Source organism: Spea bombifrons, chromosome 9, assembly GCF_027358695.1.
Source record: "Spea bombifrons isolate aSpeBom1 chromosome 9, aSpeBom1.2.pri, whole genome shotgun sequence".
Taxonomy (NCBI): Eukaryota; Metazoa; Chordata; class Amphibia; order Anura; family Pelobatidae; genus Spea; species Spea bombifrons.
Window position 1 is genome coordinate 14,749,978 of NC_071095.1, and position 7,500 is coordinate 14,757,477.

Here is a 7,500-nt window from a genome sequence, read left to right on the forward strand (position 1 = left end):
CGGACTGTGAGAAAAAATTAAAAGCCTACAACACCTGGTATTCCCAGGCGGTCTCCCATCCAGGTACTAACCAGGCCCAACCCTGCTTAGCTTCCAAGATCAGACAAGATCGGGCGCTTTCAGGGTGGCATGGCCGCAGGTGTGAAAGTTTTTTATTTTACTTCTCTTATTCTGTTGCTGCTGCTGCTGCTGCTGCTGCTGCTGCTGCTGCTGCTTGTCGTCAGACAAAAAGAATTATAAGCCCTGGGACAGGACAGAGAAGGTGAGAAGGTTCAAATAAGGGTTTAAAGCTTTGATGATGAGCAAGAAACACATGGCAAAAAGCTCTCCCCGGACTGTGAGAAAAAATTAAAAGCCTACAACACCTGGTATTCCCAGGCGGTCTCCCATCCAGGTACTAACCAGGCCCAACCCTGCTTAGCTTCCGAGAACAGACGAGATCGGGCGCTTTCTTGGAGGTATGGCCGCAGGTGTGAAAGTTCTTTATTTTACTTCTCTTATTCTGTTGCTGCTGCTGCTGCTGCTGCTGCTGCTGCTGCTGCTGCTGCTGCTTGTCGTCAGACAGAAAGAATTATAAGCCCTGGGACAGGACAGAGAAGGTGAGAAGGTTCAAATAAGGGTTTAAAGCTTTGATGATGAGCAAGAAACACATGGCAAAAAGCTCTCCCCGGACTGTGAGAAAAAATTAAAAGCCTACAACACCTGGTATTCCCAGGCAGTCTCCCATCCAGGTACTAACCAGGCCCAACCCTGCTTAGCTTCCAAGATCAGGCGCTTTCAGGGTGGTATGGCCGCAGGTGTGAAAGTTCTTTATTTTACTTCTCTTATTCTGTTGCTGCTGCTGCTGCTGCTGCTGCTGCTGCTGCTGCTGCTGCTGCTGCTGCTGCTGCTGCTGCTGCTGCTGCTGCTGCTGCTGCTGCTGCTGCTGCTGCTTGTCGTCAGACAGAAAGAATTATAAGCCCTGGGACAGGACAGAGAAGGTGAGAAGGTTCAAATAAGGGTTTAAAGCTTTGATGATGAGCAAGAAACACATGGCAAAAAGCTCTCCCCGGACTGTGAGAAAAAATTAAAAGCCTACAACACCTGGTATTCCCAGGCGGTCTCCCACCCAGGTACTAACCAGGCCCAACCCTGCTTAGCTTCCAAGATCAGACGAGATCGGGCGCTTTCAGGGTGGTATAGCCGCATGTGTGAAAGTTTTTTATTTTACTTCTCTTATTCTGTTGCTGCTGCTGCTGCTGCTGCTGCTGCTGCTGCTGCTGCTTGTCGTCAGACAGAAAGAATTATAAGCCCTGGGACAGGACAGAGAAGGTGAGAAGGTTCAAATAAGGGTTTAAAGCTTTGATGATGAGCAAGAAACACATGGCAAAAAGCTCTCCCCGGACTGTGAGAAAAAATTAAAAGCCTACAACACCTGGTATTCCCAGGCGGTCTCCCATTCAGGTACTAACCAGGCCCAACCCTGCTTAGCTTCCAAGATCAGACGAGATCGGGCGCTTTCAGGGTGGTATGGCCGCAGGTGTGAAAGTTTTTTATTTTACTTCTCTTATTCTGTTGCTGCTGCTGCTGCTGCTGCTGCTGCTGCTGCTGCTGCTGCTGCTGCTGCTGCTGCTGCTGCTGCTGCTGCTGCTGCTGCTGCTGCTGCTGCTGCTTGTCGTCAGACAAAAAGAATTATAAGCCCTGGGACAGGACAGAGAAGGTGAGAAGGTTCAAATAAGGGTTTAAAGCTTTGATGATGAGCAAGAAACACATGGCAAAAAGCTCTCCCCGGACTGTGAGAAAAAATTAAAAGCCTACAACACCTGGTATTCCCAGGCGGTCTCCCATCCAGGTACTAACCAGGCCCAACCCTGCTTAGCTTCCGAGATCAGACGAGATCGGGCGCTTTCAGGGTGGTATGGCCGCAGGTGTGAAAGTTCTTTATTTTACTTCTCTTATTCTGTTGCTGCTGCTGCTGCTGCTGCTGCTGCTGCTGCTGCTGCTGCTGCTTGTCGTCAGACAGAAAGAATTATAAGCCCTGGGACAGGACAGAGAAGGTGAGAAGGTTCAAATAAGGGTTTAAAGCTTTGATGATGAGCAAGAAACACATGGCAAAAAGCTCTCCCCGGACTGTGAGAAAAAATTAAAAGCCTACAACACCTGGTATTCCCAGGCGGTCTCCCATCCAGGTACTAACCAGGCCCAACCCTGCTTAGCTTCCAAGATCAGACGAGATCGGGCGCTTTCAGGGTGGTATGGCCGTAGGTGTGAAAGTTTTTTATTTTACTTCTCTTATTCTGCTGCTGCTGCTGCTGCTGCTGCTGCTGCTGCTGCTGCTGCTGCTTGTCGTCAGACAAAAAGAATTATAAGCCCTGGGACAGGACAGAGAAGGTGAGAAGGTTCAAATAAGGGTTTAAAGCTTTGATGATGAGCAAGAAACACATGGCAAAAAGCTCTCCCCGGACTGTGAGAAAAAATTAAAAGCCTACAACACCTGGTATTCCCAGGCAGTCTCCCATCCAGGTACTAACCAGGCCCAACCCTGCTTAGCTTCCGAGATCAGGCGCTTTCAGGGTGGTATGGCTGCAGGTGTGAAAGTTCTTTATTTTACTTCTCTTATTCTGTTGCTGCTGCTGCTGCTGCTGCTGCTGCTGCTGCTGCTGCTGCTGCTGCTGCTGCTGCTGCTGCTGCTGCTGCTGCTGCTGCTGCTGCTGCTGCTGCTGCTGCTGCTGCTGCTGCTGCTTGTCGTCAGACAGAAAGAATTATAAGCCCTGGGACAGGACAGAGAAGGTGAGAAGGTTCAAATAAGGGTTTAAAGCTTTGATGATGAGCAAGAAACACATGGCAAAAAGCTCTCCCCGGACTGTGAGAAAAAATTAAAAGCCTACAACACCTGGTATTCCCAGGCGGTCTCCCATTCAGGTACTAACCAGGCCCAACCCTGCTTAGCTTCCAAGATCAGACGAGATCGGGCGCTTTCAGGGTGGTATGGCCGCAGGTGTGAAAGTTTTTTATTTTACTTCTCTTATTCTGTTGCTGCTGCTGCTGCTGCTGCTGCTGCTGCTGCTGCTGCTGCTGCTGCTGCTGCTGCTGCTGCTGCTTGTCGTCAGACAAAAAGAATTATAAGCCCTGGGACAGGACAGAGAAGGTGAGAAGGTTCAAATAAGGGTTTAAAGCTTTGATGATGAGCAAGAAACACATGGCAAAAAGCTCTCCCCGGACTGTGAGAAAAAATTAAAAGCCTACAACACCTGGTATTCCCAGGCGGTCTCCCATCCAGGTACTAACCAGGCCCAACCCTGCTTAGCTTCCGAGATCAGACGAGATCGGGCGCTTTCAGGGTGGTATGGCCGCAGGTGTGAAAGTTCTTTATTTTACTTCTCTTATTCTGTTGCTGCTGCTGCTGCTGCTGCTGCTGCTGCTGCTGCTGCTGCTGCTGCTGCTGCTTGTCGTCAGACAGAAAGAATTATAAGCCCTGGGACAGGACAGAGAAGGTGAGAAGGTTCAAATAAGGGTTTAAAGCTTTGATGATGAGCAAGAAACACATGGCAAAAAGCTCTCCCCGGACTGTGAGAAAAAATTAAAAGCCTACAACACCTGGTATTCCCAGGCGGTCTCCCATCCAGGTACTAACCAGGCCCAACCCTGCTTAGCTTCCAAGATCAGACGAGATCGGGCGCTTTCAGGGTGGTATGGCCGTAGGTGTGAAAGTTTTTTATTTTACTTCTCTTATTCTGCTGCTGCTGCTGCTGCTGCTGCTGCTGCTGCTTGTCGTCAGACAAAAAGAATTATAAGCCCTGGGACAGGACAGAGAAGGTGAGAAGGTTCAAATAAGGGTTTAAAGCTTTGATGATGAGCAAGAAACACATGGCAAAAAGCTCTCCCCGGACTGTGAGAAAAAATTAAAAGCCTACAACACCTGGTATTCCCAGGCAGTCTCCCATCCAGGTACTAACCAGGCCCAACCCTGCTTAGCTTCCGAGATCAGGCGCTTTCAGGGTGGTATGGCTGCAGGTGTGAAAGTTCTTTATTTTACTTCTCTTATTCTGTTGCTGCTGCTGCTGCTGCTGCTGCTGCTGCTGCTGCTGCTGCTGCTGCTGCTGCTGCTGCTGCTGCTGCTGCTGCTGCTGCTGCTGCTGCTGCTGCTGCTGCTGCTGCTGCTGCTGCTGCTGCTGCTGCTTGTCGTCAGACAGAAAGAATTATAAGCCCTGGGACAGGACAGAGAAGGTGAGAAGGTTCAAATAAGGGTTTAAAGCTTTGATGATGAGCAAGAAACACATGGCAAAAAGCTCTCCCCGGACTGTGAGAAAAAATTAAAAGTCTACAACACCTGGTATTCCCAGGCGGTCTCCCATCCAGGTACTAACCAGGCCCAACCCTGCTAAGCTTCCAAGATCAGGCGCTTTCAGGGTGGTATGGCCGCAGGTGTGAAAGTTTTTTATTTTACTTCTCTTATGCTGCTGCTGCTGCTGCTGCTGCTGCTGCTGCTGCTGCTGCTGCTGCTGCTGCTGCTGCTGCTGCTGCTGCTGCTGCTGCTGCTGCTGCTGCTGCTGCTGCTGCTGCTGCTGCTGCTGCTGCTTGTCGTCAGACAAAAAGAATTATAAGCCCTGGGACAGGACAGAGAAGGTGAGAAGGTTCAAATAAGGGTTTAAAGCTTTGATGATGAGCAAGAAACACATGGCAAAAAGCTCTCCCCGGACTGTGAGAAAAAATTAAAAGCCTACAACACCTGGTATTCCCAGGCGGTCTCCGATCCAGGTACTAACCAGGCCCAACCCTGCTTAGCTTCCGAGATCAGACGAGATTGGGCGCTTTCAGGGTGGTATGGCCGCAGGTGTGAAAGTTTTTTATTTTACTTCTCTTATTCTGCTGCTGCTGCTGCTGCTGCTGCTGCTGCTGCTGCTTGTCGTCAGACAGAAAGAATTATAAGCCCTGGGACAGGACAGAGAAGGTGAGAAGGTTCAAATAAGGGTTTAAAGCTTTGATGATGAGCAAGAAACACATGGCAAAAAGCTCTCCCCGGACTGTGAGAAAAGAAAAAGCCTACAACACCTGGTATTCCCAGGCGGTCTCCCATCCAGGTACTAACCAGGCCCAACCCTGCTTAGCTTCCGAGATCCGACAAGATCGGGCGCTTTCAGGGTGGTATGGCCACAGGTGTGAAAGTTTTTTATTTTACTTCTCTTATTCTGTTGCTGTTGCTGTTGCTGCTGCTGCTGCTGCTGCTGCTGCTGCTGTTGCTGCTGCTGCTGCTTGTCGTCAGACAGAAAGAATTATAAGCCCTGGGACAGGACAGAGAAGGTGAGAAGGTTCAAATAAGGGTTTAATCTTTGATGATGAGCAAGAAACACATGGCAAAAAGCTCTCCCCGGACTGTGAGAAAAAATTAAAAGCCTACAACACCTGGTATTCCCAGGCGGTCTCCCATCCAGGTACTAACCAGGCCCAACCCTGTTTAGCTTCCAAGATCAGACGAGATAGGGCGCTTTCAGGGTGGTATGGCCGCAGGTGTGAAAGTGTTTTATTTTACTTCTCTTATTCTGTTGCTGCTGCTGCTGCTGCTGCTGCTGCTGCTGCTGCTGCTGCTGCTTGTCGTCAGACAGAAAGAATTATAAGCCCTGGGACAGGACAGAGAAGGTGAGAAGGTTCAAATAAGGGTTTAAAGCTTTGATGATGAGCAAGAAACACATGGCAAAAAGCTCTCCCCGGACTGTGAGAAAAAATTAAAAGCCTACAACACCTGGTATTCCCAGGCGGTCTCCCTTCCAGGTACTAACCAGGCCCAACCCTGTTTAGCTTCCAAGATCAGACGAGATAGGGCGCTTTCAGGGTGGTATGGCCGCAGGTGTGAAAGTGTTTTATTTTACTTCTCTTATTCTGTTGCTGCTGCTGCTGCTTGTCGTCAGACAGAAAGAATTATAAGCCCTGGGACAGGACAGAGAAGGTGAGAAGGTTCAAATAAGGGTTTAAAGCTTTGATGATGAGCAAGAAACACATGGCAAAAAGCTCTCCCCGGACTGTGAGAAAAGAAAAAGCCTACAACACCTGGTATTCCCAGGCGGTCACCCATCCAGGTACTATCCAGGCCCAACCCTGCTTTGCTTCCGAGATAAGACGAGATCGGGCGCTTTCAGGGTGGTATGGCCGCAGGTGGGAAAGTTTTTTATTTTACTTCTCTTATTCTGTTGCTGTTGCTGCTGCTGCTGCTGCTGCTGCTGCTGCTGCTGCTTGTCGTCAGACAGAAAGAATTATAAGCCCTGGGACAGGACAGAGAAGGTGAGAAGGTTCAAATAAGGGTTTAAAGCTTTGATGATGAGCAAGAAACACATGGCAAAAAGCTCTCCCCGGACTGTGAGAAAAAATTAAAAGCCTACAACACCTGGTATTCCCAGGCGGTCTCCCATCCAGGTACTAACCAGGCTCAACCCTGCTTAGCTTCTGAGATCGGACAAGATCAGGCGCTTTCAGGGTGGTATGGCCACAGGTGTGAAAGCTTTTTATTTTACTTCTCTTATTCTGCTGCTGCTGCTGCTGCTGCTGCTGCTGCTGCTTGTCGTCAGACAGAAAGAATTATAAGCCCTGGGACAGGACAGAGAAGGTGAGAAGGTTCAAATAAGGGTTTAAAGCTTTGATGATGAGCAAGAAACACATGGCAAAAAGCTCTCCCCGGACTGTGAGAAAAGAAAAAGCCTACAACGCCTGGAATTCCCAGGCGGTCTCCCATCCAGGTACTAACCAGGCCCAACCCTGCTTAGCTTCCGAGATCAGGCGCTTTCAGGGTGGTATGGCCGCAGGTGTGAAAGTTCTTTATTTTACTTCTCTTATTCTGCTGCTGCTGCTGCTGCTGCTGCTGCTGCTGCTGCTGCTGCTGCTGCTGCTGCTGCTGCTGCTGCTGCTGCTGCTGCTGCTGCTGCTGCTGCTGCTGCTGCTGCTGCTGCTGCTGCTGCTGCTGCTGCTGCTGCTGCTGCTGCTGCTGCTGCTGCTTGTCGTCAGACAGAAAGAATTATAAGCCCTGGGACAGGACAGAGAAGGTGAGAAGGTTCAAATAAGGGTTTAAAGCTTTGATGATGAGCAAGAAACACATGGCAAAAAGCTCTCCCCGGACTGTGAGAAAAAATTAAAAGCCTACAACACCTGGTATTCCCAGGCGGTGTCCCATCCAGGTACTAACCAGGCCCAACCATGCTTAGCTTCCAAGATCAGACAAGATCGGGCGCTTTCAGGATGGTATGGCCGCAGGTGTGAAAGTTTTTTATTTTACTTCTCTTATTCTGTTGCTGCTGCTGCTGCTGCTGCTGCTGCTGCTGCTGCTGCTGCTTGTCGTCAGACAAAAAGAATTATAAGCCCTGGGACAGGACAGAGAAGGTGAGAAGGTTCAAATAAGGGTTTGAAGCTTTGATGATGAGCAAGAAACACATGGCAAAAAGCTCTCCCCGGACTGTGAGAAAAAATTAAAAGCCTACAACACCTGGTATTCCCAGGCGGTCTCCCATCCAGGTACTAACCAGGCCCAACCCTGCT

At 49.5% G+C, this 7,500-nt stretch overlaps 16 non-coding genes and 6 pseudogenes across 16 annotated transcripts in view; all 22 read right to left on the reverse strand.

The window, feature by feature from the left end:
• Positions 1 to 22: 22 nt before the first annotated feature.
• LOC128464936 (5S ribosomal RNA) lies at positions 23 to 141 on the reverse strand. The gene has a single exon (XR_008344742.1). It is a non-coding gene; the product is annotated as a 5S ribosomal RNA (ribosomal RNA).
• A 212-nt stretch (positions 142 to 353) lies between these two features.
• Positions 354 to 472, reverse strand: LOC128465324 (5S ribosomal RNA). Its single transcript, XR_008345109.1, has one exon. It is a non-coding gene; the product is annotated as a 5S ribosomal RNA (ribosomal RNA).
• A 218-nt stretch (positions 473 to 690) lies between these two features.
• LOC128466448 (uncharacterized) lies at positions 691 to 799 on the reverse strand (annotated as a pseudogene).
• A 272-nt stretch (positions 800 to 1,071) lies between these two features.
• LOC128464798 (5S ribosomal RNA) lies at positions 1,072 to 1,190 on the reverse strand. Its single transcript, XR_008344612.1, has one exon. It is a non-coding gene; the product is annotated as a 5S ribosomal RNA (ribosomal RNA).
• Positions 1,191 to 1,402: 212 nt separating this feature from the next.
• Positions 1,403 to 1,521, reverse strand: LOC128463709 (5S ribosomal RNA). The gene has a single exon (XR_008343589.1). It is a non-coding gene; the product is annotated as a 5S ribosomal RNA (ribosomal RNA).
• A 269-nt stretch (positions 1,522 to 1,790) lies between these two features.
• LOC128464801 (5S ribosomal RNA) lies at positions 1,791 to 1,909 on the reverse strand. The gene has a single exon (XR_008344615.1). It is a non-coding gene; the product is annotated as a 5S ribosomal RNA (ribosomal RNA).
• Positions 1,910 to 2,127: 218 nt separating this feature from the next.
• LOC128462550 (5S ribosomal RNA) lies at positions 2,128 to 2,246 on the reverse strand. Its single transcript, XR_008342493.1, has one exon. It is a non-coding gene; the product is annotated as a 5S ribosomal RNA (ribosomal RNA).
• A 215-nt stretch (positions 2,247 to 2,461) lies between these two features.
• LOC128466211 (uncharacterized) lies at positions 2,462 to 2,570 on the reverse strand (annotated as a pseudogene).
• A 290-nt stretch (positions 2,571 to 2,860) lies between these two features.
• On the reverse strand, positions 2,861 to 2,979 carry LOC128463710 (5S ribosomal RNA). The gene has a single exon (XR_008343590.1). It is a non-coding gene; the product is annotated as a 5S ribosomal RNA (ribosomal RNA).
• A 239-nt stretch (positions 2,980 to 3,218) lies between these two features.
• LOC128464813 (5S ribosomal RNA) lies at positions 3,219 to 3,337 on the reverse strand. Its single transcript, XR_008344626.1, has one exon. It is a non-coding gene; the product is annotated as a 5S ribosomal RNA (ribosomal RNA).
• A 227-nt stretch (positions 3,338 to 3,564) lies between these two features.
• Positions 3,565 to 3,683, reverse strand: LOC128462551 (5S ribosomal RNA). Its single transcript, XR_008342494.1, has one exon. It is a non-coding gene; the product is annotated as a 5S ribosomal RNA (ribosomal RNA).
• A 203-nt stretch (positions 3,684 to 3,886) lies between these two features.
• LOC128466213 (uncharacterized) lies at positions 3,887 to 3,995 on the reverse strand (annotated as a pseudogene).
• A 302-nt stretch (positions 3,996 to 4,297) lies between these two features.
• On the reverse strand, positions 4,298 to 4,406 carry LOC128466590 (uncharacterized; annotated as a pseudogene).
• Positions 4,407 to 4,696: 290 nt separating this feature from the next.
• On the reverse strand, positions 4,697 to 4,815 carry LOC128465336 (5S ribosomal RNA). The gene has a single exon (XR_008345120.1). It is a non-coding gene; the product is annotated as a 5S ribosomal RNA (ribosomal RNA).
• A 204-nt stretch (positions 4,816 to 5,019) lies between these two features.
• LOC128464364 (5S ribosomal RNA) lies at positions 5,020 to 5,138 on the reverse strand. Its single transcript, XR_008344204.1, has one exon. It is a non-coding gene; the product is annotated as a 5S ribosomal RNA (ribosomal RNA).
• A 232-nt stretch (positions 5,139 to 5,370) lies between these two features.
• On the reverse strand, positions 5,371 to 5,489 carry LOC128464402 (5S ribosomal RNA). The gene has a single exon (XR_008344238.1). It is a non-coding gene; the product is annotated as a 5S ribosomal RNA (ribosomal RNA).
• Positions 5,490 to 5,707: 218 nt separating this feature from the next.
• On the reverse strand, positions 5,708 to 5,826 carry LOC128465071 (5S ribosomal RNA). The gene has a single exon (XR_008344868.1). It is a non-coding gene; the product is annotated as a 5S ribosomal RNA (ribosomal RNA).
• A 186-nt stretch (positions 5,827 to 6,012) lies between these two features.
• Positions 6,013 to 6,131, reverse strand: LOC128464864 (5S ribosomal RNA). The gene has a single exon (XR_008344673.1). It is a non-coding gene; the product is annotated as a 5S ribosomal RNA (ribosomal RNA).
• Positions 6,132 to 6,346: 215 nt separating this feature from the next.
• On the reverse strand, positions 6,347 to 6,465 carry LOC128465051 (5S ribosomal RNA). The gene has a single exon (XR_008344849.1). It is a non-coding gene; the product is annotated as a 5S ribosomal RNA (ribosomal RNA).
• Positions 6,466 to 6,666: 201 nt separating this feature from the next.
• LOC128466108 (uncharacterized) lies at positions 6,667 to 6,775 on the reverse strand (annotated as a pseudogene).
• A 326-nt stretch (positions 6,776 to 7,101) lies between these two features.
• LOC128465646 (uncharacterized) lies at positions 7,102 to 7,220 on the reverse strand (annotated as a pseudogene).
• Positions 7,221 to 7,435: 215 nt separating this feature from the next.
• Positions 7,436 to 7,500, reverse strand: part of LOC128466858 (5S ribosomal RNA) — a 119-nt gene continuing 54 nt past the window's right edge. The window contains exon 1 of the ribosomal RNA XR_008345634.1: positions 7,436 to 7,500. This exon is cut by the window's right edge and continues 54 nt beyond it. This is a non-coding gene — a ribosomal RNA (5S ribosomal RNA).